Here is a 23,391-nt window from a genome sequence, read left to right on the forward strand (position 1 = left end):
TGAACTGAGAAAATGAACTATAGTTTATTAAGGGATATAGCTGCTATGGAAGTAATAAGATGGCTAATAAATGAATAAGATGGCTAACAAATTAAGTGAAAAATTTAGGAAAAGTAAACATAGCATTTGAATTGAGGACTAAGATGTGACACAAACCTACTTTATCTGTGTATCTGAGAGTCCAGTATAAAAATTCTGTACCCACCCTAGCTAATATTTTTGACATCAATATACTATACTTTATGATTTTATTAAACACAGGAAGCTCAGAGGAGAAAAACAATCTCTTTATTTTAGTTCAAATGATTGCCATTAAAATAGAATTTAAAAGTTCAAAATGTATTTTTTTATAGTTTCTGGTAAATTCTTAAAAGATAACTTTTTCATTCTGTATACATATGTATATGTTTTGTCCTATATGTATCTATGCATATATGTATGTACTTACATATGTATGTATTTAATCCTGTGATAAACTTACAACAAGAAGACCACAGACCCTTATGCTAAATTACAATTGAACCTCTCTCCGTGATTTCCCTCTTGTTGGGAGGCAAGGTGTGGTTCTTCCAACCTATAAAGGCTCCCTGTGTCCTGAACAGAAGGTGTGAGTGCCTCTTACTAATAACAGCAGCTGTATGGAATCAAGGAGTAACTATCAAATAGCATGTGTTGAGGGTCAAATAGCACATTGAAGTGCTGCACTCAATATGCCAGCAAATTTGGAAAACTCAACAGTGGCCACAGGACTGGAAAATGTCAGTTTTCTTTCCAATCCTAAAGAAAGGCAATGCCAAAGAATGTTCAAACTACTACACAGTTGCACTCATCTCAGACACTGGCAAAGTAATGCTCAAAATTCTCCAAGCCAGGCTTTAGCAATACGTGATGTATTTCGAAAAGGCAGAGGGACCAGAGATCAAATTGCCAATATCTGTTGGAACATAGAAAAAGCAAGAAAATTCCAGAAAAACATCTATTTCTGCTTTATTGACTATGCCAAAGCCTTTGACTGTGTGTATCACAACAACTGTGGAAAATTCTTAAGGAGATGCAAATACTAGACCACCTTACCTGCCTCCTGAGAAATCTGTATGCAGGTCAACAAGCAACAGTTAGAACCAGCAACAGTTAGAACACGGAACAATGGTCTGGTTCCAAATTGGGAAAGGAGGTATATTATCAAGGCTGTATATTGTCACCCTGCTTATTTAACTTATATGTAGACTACATCATGTGAAATGCTGGGCTGGAGGAAGCGAAGGCTGGAATTAAGATTGCTGGGAGAAATGTCAATAACCTCAGATATGCAGATGACACCACCCTTATGGCAGGAAGTGAAGAGAAACTAAAGAGCCTCTTGATGAAGGTGAAAGAGACTGAAAAAGCTGACTTAAAGCTCAACATTCAAAAAATGAAGATCATAGCATCTGGTCCCATCACTTCATGGCAAATAGATGGGGAAACAACGGAAACAATGACAGACTTTATTTTCTTGGGCTCCAAAATCACTGCAGATGGTGACTGCAGCCATGAAATTAAAGGACGTCTGCTCTTTGGAATAAAAGCTATGACCAACCTAGACAGCATATTAAAAAGCAAAGACATTACTTTCCCGACAAAGGTCCATTTAGTCCAAGCTATGGTTTTTCCAGTAGTCATGTATGGATGTGAGAGGTGGACAATAAAGAAAGCTGAACACCGAAGAAGTGATGCTTCTGAACTGTATTGTTGGAGGTGACTCTTGAGAGTCCCTTGCACTGCAAGGAGATCAAACCAGTCAATCCTAAAGGAAATTAATCCTGAATATTCATTGCAAGGACTGATGCTGAAGCTGAAGGTCCAATACTTTGGCCTCCTGATGTGAAGAACTGAATCTTTGGAAAAGACCCTGAGACTGGGAAAGATTGAGGGCAGGAGGAGAAGGGGACGACAGAGAATGAGATGGTTGGATGGCATCACCAACTTGATGGACTTGAGTTTGAGCAAGTTCTGGGGACTGGTGATGGACAGGGAAGGCTTGCATGCTGCAGTCCACAGGATCACAAAGAGTCAGACACGAATGAGCAACTGAACTGACTGAGGGTCAATTTAAAGAATTTTTAAATTTAAAGGGGACTGAGGTGTGTGTCAGGTGATCAAATTTGGTGCCAAGTGGTTACTGTCCCAGGAAAATGGAAAGCTGGCATATACGAGCCCAAATAAACCCAAGCAAAGAGAATACAAGCAGATAGTTCGGTTCACGTTCAGTTCAGTCTTCAGTCATACCACTGTATTCAGTGCCCCTGACCCCGCAGTAGGCCACTGCTGACCCACGTCTCTGCCAGCGACTCCTGGACACTCACAGGCAAGTCTGGCTCAGTCTAGCATATTAATTCCTTTAAATTGTGTTTAACATGTATGAAGTACTACATCAACAAACACTGAAGTGGTTAGGGCTTAATTTTAAGAAATAGAAAATTATTAGAACACACAACAAAAAATTCATTAAACAAAAAATATATCAGTTCTTTCCTCTTACGAATCTGCTTCCAGTTGCAGCTTTGGTGTCATTCTACATTTTGATATATAATGCTGTCATTTTCATTAATTTCTAAATGGTTTGTAGTTGTAGCTTTAATTCTTGCTTTAACTCGAGGGTAATTTAGCTGTTTGCCCACTCATTTTCCTTATTAATATCTAGTACATGAAATGTACATAGAAATCAGAATGGACTAGATTTCTAATTATTGGAATTTCTTGATGTTTTCTTTGAGACAAAAACTATAATAAAATTTTCTAAATATTTCATACATGCTTTTGCCGGCAGCTGGTTTGGCTACTATCCATGGATCTATTGATAAATATGTCTACATATCATATCTATGTACATATATACATATCTATCACATTATATATTATATTCTGATATATTATTAAAAATACTATTTCAATCTATTTTTTTTCTTACTTTTTTCCTACTGGATTTCTCATAGCCTGAAATAGATAGTGAGTCTTTCACAGAATTGTGTTTGTTATTTCTTGTTATATTTCTAATAATTTTTACTTTATATGTTTCAGCTATTATGTTGTTTGAAGTGAAGTTGTTCAGTCGTTTGCAACTCTTTGTGACCTCATGGACTGTAGCCTACCAGGCTTCTCTGTCCATGGGATTCTCCGGGCAAGAATACTGGAGTGGGTTACCATTTCCTTCTCCAGGAGATCTTCCCAACCCAGGGATTAAACCCAGGTCTCCCGCATTGGAGGCAGACGCTTTAATCTCTGAGCCACCAGGGAAGCCCATGTTGTTTGAAGAGATTCATAAATATAGTTTCACTCTAAGTTTATCAACATTAAATAAATAATTTCTCATTAATTTTATGTCTAGCCTCACATCTGACTTTTCCCCCCAGTTTTATTGAGACACAATTGATACATCAGTTCAGCTCAGTTCAGTCACTCAGTCGTGTCCAACTCTTTGCGACCCCATGAACCGCAGCATGCCAGGCCTCCCTGTCCATCACCAACTCCTGGAGTCCACCCAAACCTGTGTCCGTTGAATCGGTGATGCCATCCAATCATCTCATCCCCTGCCGTCCCCTTCTCATAGCATTGTATTAATATAAGTTTAAGGCATATTGCATAATGATTTGACTTACATATATTAGAAAATGATTAATAATAAGCTTAGTTAACATCCATTATCTCGAATAGACACCAAAAAAAGTTTTTTCCTGGTGATGGGAACTCTTGGATCTACTCTCTTAAAAGCTTTCAAATATACCATAGTGAAAAGTGAAGTGAAGTCTCTCAGTCGTGTCTGACTCCTTGCGACTCCGTGGACTGTAGCCTACCAGGCTTCTCTGTCCATGGGATTCTCCGGGCAAGAATACTGGAATGGGTTACCCTTTCCTTCTCCAGGGGATCTTCCCCACCCAGGGATTGAACCCAGGTCTCCCACATTGGAGGCAGACACTTTAACCTCTGAGCCACCAGGGAAGCCCTCAAATATACCATAGACCAGTGTTAACAGTCATCATATTTTACATCACATCCCTAGTATATGTTTATGTTATAACTGAAAGGAGAAGGAGACAACAGAGGATGAGGTGGTTGGATGGCATCACTGACTCAATAGACATGAGTTTGAACAAGCTCTGGGAGTTGGTGGTTGACAGGGAAGCCTAGTGTGCTGTAGTCCATGGGGTCACAAAGAGTTGGACATGACTGAGAGACTGAACTGAACTGATCCAATTCACACTGCCCCAACCCCCACATCCGACTTCAAAATTTAATATTGACTACCTGCCTTTTTTGAGCATGTTCCTAAAAAAACTTTTGTAGTTCCTGTTATTATTTTTAACTCTTCTGAATCATTGTATTAGGCATTAGGGGATAGCATAATGGCCACCCCATAAAATAATCACCTACCTGAGAAGAGGGATGGTGCTCCCACCAGGTTTTCCTTTTTGGTGCCTGGCAGTGGTGACTGACAGACCTCCTGTGTTTCTGAGTAGGAGATAAGTAGTTGAGGAGGAACAAAGGGTGGTTCTACATTCAGGCCAAGAATTTTAATCTATTTCTAGTGGGAAAGTGGTTTTTAAAGTTTCTCAGTCCAGTTCTTTTGGCCTTTAAATTGCAGAAGTTCCTAATTCTGATAATAGTTTGCCTATTGGCCTTAGATTTTACTGTATTGGTAAGAATTTGGCTTTGCTGGTTACACAGATAGTTGAGTAAGAAGCTGGGAGAGGTGGCTTAAGGGACTTCTAATCAGACGCCATTTAAAACCACTATTCTGTTCAGTCCATTTTCAGCACTAAAACACAGAAGTATCTGCAACCTGCCAACTGAGGAACACTCAGTGCTATTAGATGATGGCTTAGTAGAAAGCAAGGTCTCTTCCATCAAGAGTGATCAGAGCAGATGTATGAACGAGAATGAATTGAGTTTGGTCTTAAAGATAAAAGATAAATTTTGAGTAGACAGTTATTTCAGAGACAGAGTCTGGCAGGAAAACAAAAGTGTGGGAGCAGGAAATGATAAGGCATCTTTGAGAAATCATATATCAGCAGTCTGAGCTAGAGTTCTGTTGTGTAAGATGTATTTTGGAACTGGGGGGCAGGGTCATGTAGGAGAGCTGAAACAGAAGCAAGAGTCATAGAAACAAGAGTATAAAAAGACTGCCCGAATCCAGAAAAGAGAGAATTCAGAGCATCGAGTTATATCAGCTTCTGTTTTGGCTTCTCGCGGCATACTCTGCCTAAACCTGGAGGATTAAAAGTCTTTGGGATCCTTGTTTTAGGTGCTTTTGATCTAATGTGTAAAATTTGTATACTACGGCTGATTCATGTTGATGTATGGCAGAAACCAACACAATATTGTAAACAAGTCATCCTTCTATTAAAAATAAATAAATTAAAAAAATTTTTGTAAGGATTCTGTGATAAACTGAGAGCCAAGAAAGCATTTTCATACAAACTGACTTGGTCAGGAAGAATGACTTTTGTTTGGCAAGGGAAGGAAGAAAGGAAACAAATACTATTTATTAAACATCTACTACTTGCCAAGCACTGTTCTAAGCACTTTCACATATGATATCTCAACTTTCAGAGCAGCTCTCTGAGGTCTTATTTTCCCTCGTTTCATAGGTGAAGAAATAACTAATAGGAACACGATAGCAGACTAAAGATTCAACCCATGTTAGAACATAGAATCCAAGCTCTTTCTGCTTTGCCACACAAAAGCAAGGTAAGGTGGGCACTTTATGCTAGTCTGTGCAGTGCCCGATGTAGAGTTGGGGTCGGTTGTTGGTAGTAAAGTTAGGATTGCTGCTGCTAAGTCGCTTTAGTGGTGTTCGACTCTTTGTGACATTATGGACTGTAGCCAGCCAGACTCCTCTGTCCATGGGATTCTCCAGGCAAAAATACTGGAGTGGGTTGCCTTGCCCTCCTCCAGGGGATTTTCTTGACCCGGGGATCAAACCCACATCTCCTATGGCTCTTGCATTGCTGGTGGATTCTTTACTACTGAACCACTGGGGGAAGCCCAAAGATAGGATTATTGATGTATATTGTGGAAACAGTATAATTTTCAAGTCACAAATTCAATCTTTACAGTCATGCTTGTCTGGGCTCAAATCCTGCTTCTCCCATGAGCTTCTGGTGGACTTTGGTCTGGCTAGACTTTATACATCTCAATTTCCTTCTCTTTTGTGAAATAAACAATTCAGTGTACCAACTTCAGAGGATTATTATAAGGGTTAATCAGATAGCTTAAGTAAACTGCTTATAAAAAGAGATGCTTGGCCAGTGTTTAATTTGGGTCGTAATGAATAAAGTTCTATATAACTCTCACCTTCTAATACTTCTCTAAGGGATTCATTTTAAGAGGTCACCACAAAAACTCAAAAATTGTTTTACTGGGGTTAACTTTAACATTTTGAAACCAATAGATAGAATCTATACTTAGTCATTATAGCAAAATACATCTTTCTTGATAACCTGTTTCTTTTTTTCATTTTATTATGGTAAATCTGTTTCCCCTGAACCCTAAGCAGTTCCAGAACATTTTACCTCAATATCTCAGACATGTCTCAAAGTTTAATTATGGAGTCAAACTGGCACAGGCTGTTGACCTTATAGACAACACTTTTCATAAAACACAGGCCTTATCATGAGGGGTCTTGTACCCTGGCCATAAAATACTGCCAGAGGATGTCACGAGCTTGGAAAAATCTCTACTTTGGTTAATTCTTATTTTTGAGGAATAAACAATATTTAGGTCAACTGAAATATAGAGGAATTAAGAAATAAAATCAATAGAATCAACTTAAAAATGTGTACACTTCTTAGTCATGTCTTGGGTTGGAGAGAAGAGATTAAATATGCATACATATCTATTTTAATTTTTCTATTGTAAAATTAACACATGTTCATTGTAGAAAATTTAAAATTTAGGGGTTTTAAAAAAAGAAACTAAAATGACTCAGTCACATAAATGTCACTAATATTTAAACTGATGTTTCAATTTTGCAATTTTATAGGCAGTATGGGCAGTGACATTGTTTTAATTTTTATTTCTTTGGTTAGAGATGAGGATAAACACATTTTCATATGACTATTGTTCATTTATTGGTCCTTACCTTGGACAACTGTCTGTTCATGCTCTTCTTAAATCTATAATCTGGCATTAATGTACTTACAGATTTCGATGATATAAGATATTAATTATTTCTCAGACATATCTGTTGCATATACACAGCTTATTGTTACCATAAACTACAAAGGATTTTTTAAAAGTACGTTTACATCTAGTCCAACATTAAATTTTATAAATTAAATATTAAAACAAGTTAAAGAGGAAAAGATGCTACCCTTTTCTTTTGTATTTTCTTGCACTGATTTAAAATCCATAGAAATTCTTCTCCTGGGAGTTTGGATTGTTTTTTAAAAAGTTAACCATTTAATCTATTTGTAATTGATTTTGAAGTGTGGTAAAGGTGAGAATAACCTATGATTTTCCCCCCTCAAATAGGTTACCAATGTTTTTAACAAAATTTACTAAACAATCTGGAGAAAGGATGTGTTTTATAAATATGCAAATATTAGGTTTTTACCCAGCTGTGTGCTGAGTCCCTAAGTCATGTCCAACTGTTTTGCAACTCCATGGTCAGTAGCCTGCCAGGCTCCTCTGTCCATGGGATTTCCCAGGCGAGAGAACTAGAGTGGGTTGTCATCTTCTCCTCCACAGGATCTTTCTGACCCAAGGACTGAACCCGCATCTCTTGTATCTCCTACATTGACAAGTGGATTCCTTACCACTGAGCCGCCTGGGAAGCCTTTTAACTAGCTATCCCTGACTAATGATCTGGAGGAGAGAGAAAATACCACTTTACTGAATTAGAGAATGTACATCTGTTCCACAGGATCCATAAGCCAAATGGTAAGACATGAGGCCAGAATCAGAAAGACATTTCAAAAAGAAGACAAAACAGATATAAGAAATTAAAAGAAAATTTAAATTAAGGGACAGGAAAAAAAGTCTAAAGGATTTAGAGAAAAAAAAATCAACAGAATCAACAGAAATAACTGAAGGAAATCTGGTCCTTTAATAAAAACTGATGCGGAAAACTAAGAACACAAAGTCTTATTAAAAACTTTGTCTCTTTTTTTGTAACATAACTCTGGACAAACTGTTTAGACCTTTTCTATGTCTCATGATTGCTCTTGGACAAAAGGGAACATAATAAAAAGCTTTATCAAGCTCCCACTGTAGCACCAATTTTTATTTATGCCAAAAAATAAATAAGAGGGAGGAAATTCAAAAGATACCAATGCAAACAATTGAAGGAAAAAGCAAATTCTTAAGGAAAGGTAAAAGGAATGCAATAAACAGCATGTTAATTACAATTAAGTAAAAAGGAAAACTTGTATAAATATTATGGACCAGAGCTACACATTCATTTCAACAAGAGAATATAAACAACTCTGTTGAGATTTTTCAATTTTTGCCTTGCTGCTCCTAATGACCAAGAGGTGAAAAGAAAATACAAGCTAAAAATATAAGAAGTTGATTGTTGGACTAACTCAGAAACTAGGCATTTATTTTCCTGGTAGTTGGGGCAATATGATGGATTTTAGAAGCTGGATTTAGGCAGAAAAGCTAGTTTCCAGTGTTGTGACCATGACTCTACCCCTCACATATGGCTGCTCTAAAAAGAGTATTGCGACCACCAAGAACACTAAACTTCAAGCACGGCCCCTCATTTCATACCCAGTAAAGAATGGAAACGGGAGGAAGAGAACAAAAAGAGACAGTGATCCTTTTGCCTGGAGCCCAGGAAGATGTACTTCTGAAACTACTAGATTACGAAATTATGTTTCAGTGGGAAATGGTGGAGCCCAGGAAGATGTACTTCTGAAACTACTAGATTACGAAATTATGTTTCAGTGGGAAATGGTGGCAGCTGCTTATCTCAAAGTACTTGAAATGGGAACGGAAAAATATGCATCAAAAGATTATAAGAACTTAGTACAGAATGAAGGTAAATACCTCTTTGAGAGCTTTCTCAATCTTATTTTTTTTCTTGGTCCTGTCAAAAATAAGCAAGATTTTTTTCAGAGCTGTCTTTATCAGTATATACACCTAATTCAACTTGGTGAGAAGCAAGAAGTTGAACACTGAAGTCTTCTCCAAACCTGAAATGTTTCGAGTCTGAGACCTTCAGGCCAATCTGTTCGTCATGTGTTATAATCACAGTGATCACAAATCTAATAAACTGTGCTTGATTGTAAAGGTGATCTTAAGATCCATGACCACCAACTTGATTTTTCTTAGTTCATTTTGCTCATCAAATTTGTCCACATATTTAGTTTTCAAGAAGATTTCTAATAAAGATGAAAAAAAAAGTTTTAACTCATTTGAATAACAAAGGAAAAACATGGAAATAAAGAAATAGAATTCCTTTAGATTGACTGGCCTCCACAGTTCTCTGAAACTCCAGATTCTATGATTTTTAAGTTCCACGGGTTATGATATTAAATGAATAGTTTGCTGTTTCCCTCCATCTCTTTACCTTCAAAACCCCCATCCTGGATTGTGAAGGCAATTAAAAACAAAAGAGGATATGGAATGCTAATTTAAAGTGAAAGTGAAGTCACTTAGTCGTGTCTGACTCTTTGCGGCCCCATAGACTGTAACCCACCACGCTTCTCTGTCCATGGGATTCTCCAGGCAAGAATACTGGAGTGGGTTGCCATTTCCTTCTCCAGGGGATCTTCCTGACCCAATTTAAACTGTGAATTAAATTCAAAGCTCTTGGAAAATTAAATGGTGACTTAAATACAGTATTACTAATATCTACAAGCTGAAATGAATGACTAGGTATTGTGACCATTTATAATAAAATTCCCCACAGGAAAGACATATGTTAAGTATGAAAGACACCAGACCGAAGAAGATGACAAATCACTTTTGCTCTGAAGTAAAAAGAAAAATCTTATAATGTAGAGAGTATTTTTTGGTGTGAGAAATGATTGATTTCCCTGCTTGAAAGCACCTATTTCACTAGGTAGAACATTCTTGTTCTTTTTGAGGGATTAAATAAATATTTTTAATTCATACAATGATATCTGACCTTTTACATATGTACAGCATGAGGCAAAGTTTGCTACACCCTTTTTTATTATTATAAAAAGTAAAAATCAAAACAATCAGTAAAAAAAAATAAATTGAACTCGTTACATTGTTCTTTGAGCACTGACCTTGGAATCTGAGTTTCAATCTGTGCTCTGCACTTCACTTAAGCTTTTTCAGCCTCAGACTCCTTCATTTGCAAATGGGGATAATAATAAAACACATGGGATTGGTTCACAAGATAAACGGTAAAGAAGCAAAAATATACAAACCTTTCTAGCCTACTAACTGGCACATAATATATGAATGACTATAATACTTAAAAATGGTAACATGGGAATTCTTATTGCACTCCATGCCATGACTGCCTGGGAGCTAAACGGCATACACTGATTAACGTTTGAAGAAGGTAAGCTCAGGAAGCTGGTTAGTGATGGAAAGTCAGTAGCAGCATTACATATGCAAAGTCAGTGGTCACCTAAGTTGGGACCATTTTTCATTCTGCAAGCCCTTAAAATTCTTACCTCCTATCCTTAAAACTAAAATTAATAACTTTTTTCAGATTCAAAAATAATGCATAATCACTATAAAAATTAAAAATATAAATAACAAAAAGGAAACTATCCTATAATACCAACACTAAGAGTAATTGTTAATAACATTTTAAGTATCCGTCCTTTAAGTTTTATACATGTAAAATGCATGAAAAAGTCTAGATTTTTTTGTCTACATATTCATTATGACTTGCTTTTTATTTAACTAAACATATTTTGAATGTCTTGTGTTTTCAAATTTACTTGAGCACTAATTGCAAAGACTCCATAGTACTCCACTGGATGGATGTATAATAATTTACTTAACCAATTCCAGAGGCTTCCCTGGTGGCTCAGACGGTAAAGCGTCTGCCTGCAATGTGGGAGTCCAGGGTTCAATCCCTGGGTCGGGAAGATTCCCCTGAAGAAGGAAATGGCAACCCACTTCAGTACTCTTGCCTGAAAAATCCCATGGAAGGAGGAGCCTGGTAGGCTACAGTCCATGGGGTTGCAAAGAGTCAGGCACGACTGAGTGACTTCTCTCTCTCTAACCAATACCTTGTTTTTGGACAAGAAGTTGTTTTCAGTTTTTCACCATTATAGACTGGACTGCAAATGAACATCTTTAAATCTAATGTTTGTGTATTTCCATGGGCTTCCTTGGTGGCTCAGCTGGTAAAGAATCCACTTGCAAGGTTGGAGATCTGGGTTCGATCCCTGGGTTGGGAAGACCCCCTGGAGAAGGGAATGGCTACCCACTCCAGTATTTTGGCCTAGAGAATCCCATAGACTATACAGTCCATGGGGTCACAAACAGTTGGACATGACTGAGCAACTTTCACTTCACTTCACTTCATGATTATATTTTAGGTCAAGAAGCCTTAAAAATTAACTCAAAATCTCTGAGGTTGCATAAATAGGAACACTGGATAGAAGGAACATGGAAGAAGCGTGAAGACTGACTCACACTCACTCAATTAGCTCACACTCACTGAGCTAATTGAATTAGCTCAGACCCTCTTCATAGCTTGCTCTGATCTATGTAGTAGATTCCTAGCAAACTTTCTTAACTAAAATCTCCTAATCCAACATATTTTCTTCCAGATTTCATCAAAATGATATTTGATACCCTGAAAATATGATAATAAAACCCACACATAGCTGCCCTTGGACATAAAATGCTTTCTCATTTATTCCCTGTGCGTTTCCCCAGTCTCGTCTCCTCTCGCATCCTTATCTAGATCCGCGGTCCAGGCAGGTCAATCAACCTACAACTCTGCTTTCTGTGCCTGAAATGGGTTTGCTCCACCTCTTTCAGAACCAATTGCCCAAATGCTATGGTCTGTTTCCTTGGAATCCTCTTAACAAATTTTTTCCCCAAAATGTCTCTAGTCATATTATATTCCCTGGAAAGGATTTCCCCTGAAGTGTGAATTCCTTGAGGGCAAAGAATTTGACTTTACTCTTCCCTCTGTATCTAGTCTTAAACATATGGAACACAACATGTTTGTCATATGCCTGTGTAAATATTGCAAGTGAATTGGTGAGGATAATGCTATGTGTGGTTACTGTGCGCCCCTGGCTTTTCCAACTCCCTGAAAACAAAGGAGGTGGGGAATCATGTTAGACAGGAGTTTGAAAATTTAGAATGGAGAAGCCAAGCTTATCTAGGTACAGTAAATATTACAGTAGATATTTAGTTTGAGTCTTAATGAATATCAATGAAGTCTGAGCATTAATATCCTAATGTGCTATGGTGATTTTGTTGGTAGAAAAGAAAAAAAAAAGTAGTGCTTTGTCTTGTATCCAAGTATGATTAATTTTTTTTACTCTTTTTTTTTGGCATTTGTTATTGTTTTGACTGTCACTCATGGTGAGGAGGCTGTTTCCCTTTTAACAAAAGAACAAAATGATGGTAGCTCTAATTTTAGTTCCCAAGTTTAGTTTTTCCAAGCTCATATATTAAGAAAAAGATGATGCTGAGGAAACATTAATAAGCCTCAATGAATAAACCATCCTTTTTGAAATGAAATATCTTTCTTTGAATTTTAGCAGATTTATGTACAAAAACATACACACACAACACACTCACACAATGATGGTTTCTAAGTAACATAGTACAATTGATAACCCTGTGTCGCTTTAAAGCAACCAATTACCAAAGAACTCTTTCAGTAAAGAACATTACAACTGAATTAAATAGATTCACTTACTTTCAAGATCTCAAATGACCCACATGATTCCAGTGATCTATACAGCCCAGCTGAAATGCCAATCATCAAAAAATATACAACTTCTTAGTATCTTCAGCTTTTTTTTTAAAAAACATCTGGTGGTTCAACCTAAGTTTTAAAAACCAAACTCTACAATCCTGATGGAAATTAGCTGCTTTCTAGTTGAAGACTACTTTTTAAGTTCTAAGTAGTGATGAAGGCATAATTGTATACCTCAGTGGTACACTATGAAATAAAACTATAAACCAACATATCTGACACTGCTAAGTCTGTGTGTAAGAGAATCTAACTGCAAAAATGTAGTAAGACTGTATTTTCACTTCTGACTGCAGCTAGAGTGAATACTTTTTTTCTAATTAAAAAATTAATTAATTTATTTTACTTTTGGCTGTTCTGGGTCTTTGTTGCTGCATGGGCTTTCCTCGAGTTGCGAGAGTGAGGGCTACCCTCTAGTTGCAGCATACTGGCTTCTCGTTGCGCTGGCTTCTCTTGTTGTGGAGCATGGGCTCTAGGGCACTTGTGCTTCAGTAGTTGTGGCACACGGGCTCAGTAGTTGTGGCACACAGGCTCAGTAGTTGTGGCACACGGGCTCAGTAGTTGTGGCACACGGGCTTAGTTGCACAGTGGCATGTGGACTCTTCCTGGACCAGGGATCACACCCACATCTCCTGCATTGCCAGGTGAATTCCTTACCACTGAGCCACCATGGAAGTCCCCTAGAGTGAATGTTGATAGTACATCTCAGGAAAGAAACTTACATAGAATATTCAAATATTTTGCTGTCTGTTATGGAATAGTATCATGTATAGGAAGTTTTAGGGGCAGAAAATATTTATTTAAGAACACATTACTTTATGCCAAACCCTTGAAATTCTTTTTAATCACTGGAGGAGAACATTTGTAAAATTGAAATTTCACAAAGAAAAGCTTCACATTTAATGGAAGGAATTAGATATATTGAAAAAGTAATTAAATTTAAAGCCTATCTGAAAGCTTCCAGAAGTCCTTCTCAGTTATTTGATGTAAGAAGCAGATGTTTTAAACCATTCACTGGAACCCGTCATGGTCTTTTTTTACCTAAAGTGAACTCAGTCAAAATTATGAAAATCTACTGCCTCCAGAGCTTCCCCAAATGTTTATCCAGGAACAGTAATTTATTTAAATATATATTCCTGTGTTTGTTCAGTGTTCATTTAAAAGTGCACCACCCAGCAATGCAGTCATGGGCTTTGGTCAGTTCAAATGTTCTAGGAATAAACCAGGATGACGGTGGCCATCTAAAATCACTGGCCTTTCACCTTGGAATTTCGGAGTAGGGAGTTGTTTCCTCTTGGCCAGAAAAGAGTAAATGACTTTGCAGGGTTACTCTGGGGCCATGGACTGTATCTAAAGTGTCACCATTTCTCAGGTGGAAGGAACACCTCGATTACCTGGAAGCATTGTGTTAGTGAGAAATGAAGAGGAGTCGCACTTGATCACGATGATCTCATCCTTGCCAATGTAAATACACAGTTATGGTATCAGTCATGCCTAGTATAAGGATAGATGTTTAAATATAAATTACTGAACTGGGATTTCCCTGGTAATCCAGTGGTTAAGACTTTGCCTTCCAATGCGGGGGATAGAGGTTCTATCCCTGGTCGGAGAGCTAAGATCTTGCAGGCCTCATGGCCAAAAACCAGAACATAAACAAGCATTGTAACAAATTCAATAAAGACTTGAAAAATGGTCCACATCAAAAAAAAAGATCTTAAAAAAACCTCCAAAAATAAAATTAATTATTGAACAATGTTGCTAACAATAAAAAACTATACAAAAAAGACTTTAATGACCAGATAACCATGATGGTGTGATCACCCACCTAAAGCCAGACATCTTGAGTGTGAAGTCAAGTGGGCCTTTGTTCACCAATATGAACAAAGCCAGTGGAGGTGATGGAATTCCAGCTGAGCTATTTAAAATCCTAAAAGAGGATGCTGAAAAAGTGCTGCACTCAATATGCCAGCAAATTTGGAAAACTCAGCAGTGGCCACAGGACTGGGAAAGGTCAGTTTTCATTTCAATCCCAAAGAAGGGCAATGCCAAAGAATGTGTAAACTACCACACAATTTGCACTCATTTCACACGCTAGCAAAGTAATGCTCAAAATTCTCCAAGCTAAGCTTCAACAGTATGTGAACTGAGATGTTCAAACTGGATTTAGAGAAGGAAGAGGACCCAGAGATCAAATTGCCAACATCTGTTGGATCATAGAAAAAGCAAGAGAATTCCCAAAACATCTGCTTTACTGACTACACCAAAGCCTTTGACTGGGTGGATCACAACAAACTGTGGAAAATTCTTAAAGAGATGGAAATACCAGACCACCCTACCTGCCTCCTGAGAAATCTGTATGCAGGTCAAGAATAAACAGTTAGAACCGGACATGGAACAATGGACTGGTTCCAAATTGGGAAAGGAGTTTGTCAAGGCTGTATATTGTGACCTTGCTTATTGAACTTATATGTAGACTACATCATGTAAAATGCTGGACTGGATGACGCACAAGCTGGAATTAAGATTGCTGGGAGAAATACCAATAACCTCAGAGATGCAGATGACACCACCCTTATGGCAGAAGGCAAAGAGGAACTGAAAAGCCTCTTAATGAAAGTGAAAGAAGACAGTGGAAAAGCTGACTTAAAACTCAACATTCAAAACATGAAGATCATGGCATCTGGTCCCATCACTTCATGGCAAATAGATGGGGAAACAATGGAAACAGGGACAGACTTTATTTGGGGGGGGGAGCTCCAAAATCACTGCAGATTGTGACTGCAGCCATGAAATTAAAAGATGCTGGCTCCTTGGAAGAAAAGCTATGACAAACCTGGAGCATATTTAAAAGCAGAGACATTACTTCGCTGACAAAGGCCTGTCTAGTCAAAGCTGTGGTTTTACCAGTGGTCATGTACGGATGTGAGAGTTGGACTGTGAAGAAAGCTGAGTGCTGAAGAATTGATGCTTTTGAACTGTGGTGTTGGAGAAGACTCTTGAGAGTCCCTTGGACAGCAAGGAGATCAACCAGTCAATCTTAAAGGAAATCAGTCCTGAATATTCATTGAAAGGACTGATGCTGAAGCTGAAGCTCCAATACTTTGGCCACCTGATGTGAAGAACTGACTCACTAGAAAAGTCCCCGATGCTGGGAAAGATTGAAGGCAGGAAGAGAAGGGGATAACAGAGGATGAGATGGTTGGATGGCATCACCAACTCAATGGACATGAGTATGAGCAGGCTCCAGGACTTGGTGAAGGCCAGGGAAGCCTGGTGTGCTACAGACCACGGGATTGCAAAGAGTCAAACACGACTGAGCGACTGAAAAACAGTGATTGAACCATGTTGCTAAAACTTCAAATAAGCCTTTCCCCTTCAGGTAACTGGGATTTGTTGATCTGATGCCACTCATAATAATTCATTTTTATTTCTGGGCCTTCTCTTATCTACTGTCAGATGGAGTAAGTGCAAAAGCCTAAAAACAGAATAGCCATTCACCCAAGAAGAGATATCATGCATATCAGACGAAGTAAAGAGTTCTTTGGATACTGTGCTTTATTATCTTCATGATGTTCAAGGAGCAGATGGACTGGTAAAAAATAAATATTTCTGGAATGCAAAATGCCATACACATTTTTAAGAGTGAACTGAAATTTGTCATGTAAAGGATACTTTTATACTTGTGGTAGGAAATACATCCCTTTCCTTTTCCATAAATAAAAATGTTCTAAATTAGCACATTTCAACCAATTCAAATAAAGTGAAAAAATGTCAGAAGCACCATCCAACTAATTTTCTAGAAATAACCAACACTTTGATATAAAATTAAAGTTATATATTTTCTCCTTTTTTATTGAGGTATACTTTTCAAACTTCAAGTATGAAAGTTAACTTGTTTAGAGTACAGTTCAGTAGTTTTTAGTATAGTTTGTGTGTTGTGTAAATAGCACAAAAATCAATTTTTCAGCTGTCCCTTGAACAACACAGGAGAATCCGTGTATTTATTGAAAATAAAATCCATGTGTAAGTGGACCTGTGCAATTGAAATCTGTGTTGTTCAGTGGTCAAGTGTATAATGTTTTCCTCAGCCACAAAAGGACCTCTATGCACTTAGCATTTACTCCCCATTCTTCCTTTTCCGAAGTCCCTGGAAACCACTAATCTACTTTCTGTGTCTATGAAATTTGCCTATTTTGGATATTTCTTATAAATGGAATCATACAACATATGGACTTTTGTATCTGACTGTTTTCACTTAGCAAAATGTTTCAAGGTTCATCCATACTGTATTGATAGTAACTATCAGTACTTCATGACTTTTTATGGCACAGTATATTCTATTATATGGCTACATGGTATTTATTTATTTATCAGTTTATGGACATTTGGATAGTTTCCACTTCTGGCTATTTTGGATAATTCTGCTAGGCACATTCAAAATTTTTTTGGTGTGTGGCCATATGCTTTCATTTCTCCTGGGTATACACGTAGGAGTGGCATTTCTTGGTCATATGGTAAGTCTAGGTTTAACTTTCTGAGAAACTGTCAACTGTTTTTCCAAAGTGGCTGCATCATTTTACATTTGCACCAGCAATATATGAGAGTTCTAATTTGCCCACTTTCCAATACTTGTTACTGTCTATGGTTTTGATTAAAGCCATCCTAGCGGGTATGTTAGCAACAGTTAGAACTGGACATGGAACAACAGACTGGTTCCAAATATGAAAAGGAGTATGTCAAGGCTATATATTGTCACCCTGCTTATTTAACTTATATGCAGAGTACATCATAAGAAATGCTAGGCTAGATGAAGCACAAGCTGGAGTCAAGATTGCTGGGAGAAATATCAATAACCTCAGATATGCAGATGACACCACTCTTATGGCACAAAGTGCAGAACTAAAGAGCGACTTGATGAAAGTGAAAGAGGAGAGTGAAAAAGTTGGCTTAAAACTCAACATTCAGAAAACAAAGATCATGGCATCTGGTCCCATCACTTCATGGGAAATAGATGGGGAAACAGTGGAAACAGTGTCAGACTTTATTTTGGGGGGCTCCAAAATCACTGCAGATGGTGATTGCAGCCATGAAATTAAAAGACGCTTACTCCTTGGAAGGAAAGTTATGACTAACCTAGACAGCATATTAAAAAGCAGAGACATTACTTTGCCAACAAAGGTCTGTCTAGTCAAGGCTATGGTTTTTCCAGTGGTCATGTATGAATGTGAGAGTTGGACTATAAAGAAAGCTGAGCGCCAAAAGAATTGATGCTTTTGAACTGTGGTGTTGGAGAAGACTCTTGAGAGTCCCTTGGACTACAAGGAGATCCAACCGGTCCATCCTAAAGGAGATCAGTCCTGGGTGTTCATTGGAAGGACTGATGTTGAAGTTGAAACTCCAATACTTTGGACACTTGATGCGAAGAGCTGACTCATTTGAAAAGACCCTGATGCTGGGAAAGATTGAGGGCGGGAGGGGAAGGGGACAACAGAGGATCAGATGACTGTATGGCATCACCAACTCAATGGACATGAGTTTGGGTAGACTCTGCAAGTTGGTGATGGACAGGGAGGCCTGGCATGCTGTGGTTCATGGGGTCACAAAGAGTCAGACGTGACTAAGAAATTGAACTGAACTGAAGTAGGTATGTAGTGGTCTCTCATTTGGTTTTAACTGCATTTCCTTAAAGATTAATGATACTGAGTATCTACTTATGTGCTTATTGGTGATTTACATATCTTCTAGGGAGAAATGTCTATTCAAGTCCTTTGCCCATTTTTAAATTGGATTTTTTTTTAGTTTTGGGTTGAAAAGTTGTTTATGTATTTTAGATATGAGCCCCTTATCAGATATATGATTTGCAAATATTTTCTTCTATTTTTTGAATTGTTTTTTCACTTGTATGACAGTATCTGTGCTGATTAATTTCATGTGTCAGCTCGACTGTGCCAGGGAATGTCTAGATACTTGGTCAATCACCATTCTAAGTGTTCTAGGGTAAGACTAACATTTAAATCAGTTGTCTGAGTAAAGCAAATAGCCATCCATAATGTAAAGTGAAAGTGAAAGTGAAAGTGAAAGTGAAAGTGAAGTCGCTCAGTCACGTCCGACTCTTTGCGACCCCACAGACTGTAGCCTACCAGGCTCCTCTATCCATGGGATTTTCCAGGCAATAGTACTGGAATGGATTGCCATTTCCTTCTCCAGGGGATCTTCCCAAACCAGGGCTCGAACCTGGGTATCCCACATTGTAGACAGATGCTTTACTGTCTGAGCAACCAGGGAAGTCCATAATGTAAGTGGGCCTTATCTAATCAACTGAAGGCATGAATAAAACAAACAGGTTATCTTCCCCGGTTAATAGAGGATTCTTCTTGTCTGACAGCCCTTGCACTAGAACATCAATGTTTTCCTGCCTGCGAACTTGAACTGAAACCCTGACACTTCCTGGGTTGCAAATCTGCCAGCCTACATACTGGAACTACATCAGCTCTCTGGGTCTGCAGTGTGCCAGCTCACCCCACAGGTCTAGGGACTTGCCAGCTCTATAATCACATGAGCCAATTCTTTACAGTAAATCTCTTTATATAAATACATGTGTATGTATGCATGCCTGGGTGCTAAGTCGCTTCAGTCATGTCTGACTCTTTGAGACCCCAGGCACCTCTGTCCATGGGATTCTCCAGGCAAGAGTACTAGAGTGGGTTGCCCTCCTCCAGGGGATCTGGTTACCTTGGGATCTGCCCAACCCACGGATCAAACTGTCATCTCTTATGTCTTCTGCATTGTCAAGTGAGTTCTTTACCACTAGCGCCACTTGGGAAGCCCACCTGTATATGTACTCACACACACACACACACACACACACACACACACACACACATCCTATTGGTTCTGTTTCTCTGGAGAACCCTGACTTATAACGTCTCCTTTGAAACACAAACACTTTTATTTTGATGAAGTTCAAGCTACATATTTTTTTCCTTTGGTGGGTGTGTTTTTGGAGTCATAACTGAGAAATCACTGCTTAATCCAAGGTAACAAAGACTTACACCTATATTTTCTTCTAGGAGCTTTACAGTTTTAGTTCTTACATTCAGATATTTGAGATGCAGTAAAGCAAAAGAATATATACTTTGGCACCATTTTATAGATAGAGTTTATGCAAAATTATATTACACATTGTTTACATATTTACATATTATCTATAATATACACCATACATTATGCTTTATATGAGGTATATATATATTAAGTAAAAGCATTAGAATCACTACAGGAATGATTAAACACCAAGTCTAGAATACTGATTGTCTTTGAGGGATACAGAGAGGAATTAGATAAGTTAAAAGCAACCAGCATTCCTAGATATTTATAATACAATGATTTATTAACTAAGTTTGATGTTCATAGGTGTTCATATTGTAGTATTGTATACATCTGTAAATGAAATATATCCTAATAAAGAAGCCAGTGTAATATCAAGAATCACATGAGGGATGTTAACTTATAACTGTGTCTACTTGGCATGGGGCTTCCCAAGTGGCAGTAGTGATAAAGAATCCACTTGCCAATGCTGGAGACATAAGAGACATGGGTTTGATCCCTGAGTCGGGAAGATCCCCTGGAGGAGGAAATGGCAACCCATTCCAGTATTTTTGCAGAAGAAGCCCAGGGACAAAGGAGCCTGGCTGGCTACAGTTCATAGGTCTCAAATAGTTGGACACGACTGAGCGTCTGAGCCACAAGCACTACGCGGTATAGACTGAAATTTATTTTGTCATTGCTCGCTTTTTCTTAGGTAGACACTCAAAGCTATTTTCTGGGTCTTAAAGGCTGTGTCTACTTACATTATTTTTAATGTGGTTACTGTTTACTCACACTCATTTTATGTTGAATTAGATTCCTGCCGGGAGAATCCCCATGGACAGGAGTCTGTCAGGCTGCAGTCCATGGGGTTCCACAGAATCAAACACGACTGAAACAGCTTAGCATGCACAGACTATCTGTGCTTTACATATCTATTAATTCAAAGAAAGCAATAACTTATTTGTTTTAATTTTTAAAATATTGATAAAATTAATGTGTACTTACAGTAAAGTTTTCAAATAAGAGAAAAAAAGTCCCTTCCTCCTTGGTTCTTCCCATCTCCTAATTTTTGGATTTACTTTTCAGAGCTCTCCCTTATTTAGGTTCTTATACACGATTTCTGAAATTATCAATGCATTTACAAAGATAAACACATGTATGGTTTTTAATATAAATTGAATCATAAAATTCCATATAGCTTTTCAATTTTTCTTCCATTTTCCATTATATATTAGAAAGCTTATCCAACTAGAGTAACAATGTGGATTTCACAAATAATAAATTTATAATGGTATAGATTTATTGATGAACATCTAATGATAGATATCTCAAATTCTTTTTGCTATTAATAACAATATTAAAATGGACAATCTTGAACTATATGTTTATTTGTGCAAATGTGTTTGTAGGAACAATTATGAGAGGTATAGCTAATATGTGTCTACTATAGATCAAGTATGGCAAAAGACTCGAATGACTTTAAATACCAACTAACTCTGTCATCTGAGCATGCTAAATGGTCCTACATCAGTGACACTTTATTCTGAAAATGGTCATTTCTAATGGTTAGAGAGGACTTAAGAAACATATGAATGAGTCTGCTCATTAAAAGATGTTTAACAAGGGATAACAAGGTATAAAGTCACCAGATTTAGCAAATAAGAAAACACAGGATGCCCATTAGATTTGAAAAATAGCTCTAACTGTCAAATTTTTGTAGTTTAATGAAAAAAAAAATGGATACTGACATTTAGGGTGTCCTGACAAAGTTACTACAAGATCCCAGAACAAAAACTTTACAATATAGGACATATCTTACATATATAGAAGGCCTGCCTACACCACCAGGGCAGAACATAATTGACCCAATTTCTGTTCCTTGTCTGCATCCATTGATCCCTTCCGTGCACGTCAGATCTATAGATGTGGGAAGGGAAATAAGAATTAAGTACTGGGAGATTTTTAAGACTGGCTAGAAACAAAATGTTTTTTGTACTTATCATAATGTTTTTCATTGATTTTAAAGGGAAAAAAAGTAGAATTTGCTTTTGCTGGTATTCTAAACAATTATAAAATGTAATAATGGTAATATAAAGTTTGTAACCTAATAATATAAAACTTGATTTACCTGTAATAATGCTTCTTGATTTCTGATATCAATAGGGATCCATGCTAAGAAATGAATAATAAAATCTTCTTTTTAAAAATCCCACACAGCTATAAGTACTTGAAATGTCCCACAAATTATTTGACTCAGAATAGAATGAGTTCTAGAAAATCTGTTATTTTGACTCGAATTTATATTATTTGTAGTATTTGGAATTCTTGTCTGTTGGACATTTAGAACTATAAAGTACTATAAGCCTTAACACTGCTAAGAAAGAGTTATATAAAAAAGACAAATGGTCCACTGCTTTATATACAAACATACACCCTTTTTGTATCTTACCATTTTGGGTTGAATATTTGGTAGAATATTTTGAAAAGATGGATGGCACATTAATTCTTTGTTTTTCATGAAAAGAAAATTTATTCACTCTAAAAATAGTCTTCAGCAATTTAAATATTTGAGTTCGAATTTCAGTATGATAGATGAAGTGAAATATTTATGAAATATAAGAAATGCAATTATAATGGGGAAGTAAAAGAATATATAATTTTGTAGATTAAAACATTTATAACAGTTTGCATTTGTTTGATATATTGTTTAAAAATGTGAAGTCCTTTGAACTTTTTTTTTAACTGTAATTTGTCTGAATTATCAATGTATGCATTTTCCATCAATAATTCTCCATGTCAAATGAGGACAGAAAACCAGTCATGAGATAAAAATGAGGGACTTAAGACAATCTGTTCCTGGAGTTCAGGTCCACACCTAACAAATTCCAAAAGTTCTTCAGACCTCAGCAAGTCAAAATACACTACGGAAATCATTTGTGACAAGAACTCTTGGGCTAAGCTTTAAGTAATCAGTATCTGCTTAGGACAGGAATCACCCAGTATCCTGTGGAGGAAAACAGCTGACATGAAGGCCATTTCAGCTTTCCCTCTTATAATCATGCTTTCTAATGTACTGCCAATTCACTCCTGGGCTGCCCTCGATAAGGCCTGTTGCATTACGGGAATCCAGGGTTCACAAATGCAAACTTCTCAAGGCTTCCCACCCCCATCTTTTCCTGCAGATCATTTCTACAGTGAAATTGTGCTTTTATCGCAGAAATCCCTTTTAAATGCAAATCCTAATGAATCATGAAAATCTTCCAGATTTAATCGCATTACTGTTTTGTTGGATGGGTCGTGTGAGAGAGCAACACATCCTCTCTTTTTCAAAATAGAAAATTCAAAGGCACAGGCATCCACGTTCTATTGCTTCCATACAACACACA

At 37.4% G+C, this 23,391-nt stretch overlaps 1 protein-coding gene across 5 annotated transcripts in view; it reads right to left on the reverse strand.

Annotated features, from left to right (window-relative positions):
• Positions 1-23,391, reverse strand: part of PTPRR (protein tyrosine phosphatase, receptor type R) — a 274,286-nt gene that overhangs the window by 52,101 nt on the left and 198,794 nt on the right. The window lies entirely within an intron of this gene.

The sequence above is a fragment of the Bos indicus x Bos taurus genome, chromosome 5 (genome assembly GCF_003369695.1).
Source record: "Bos indicus x Bos taurus breed Angus x Brahman F1 hybrid chromosome 5, Bos_hybrid_MaternalHap_v2.0, whole genome shotgun sequence".
Lineage (NCBI taxonomy): Eukaryota > Metazoa > Chordata > Mammalia > Artiodactyla > Bovidae > Bos > Bos indicus x Bos taurus.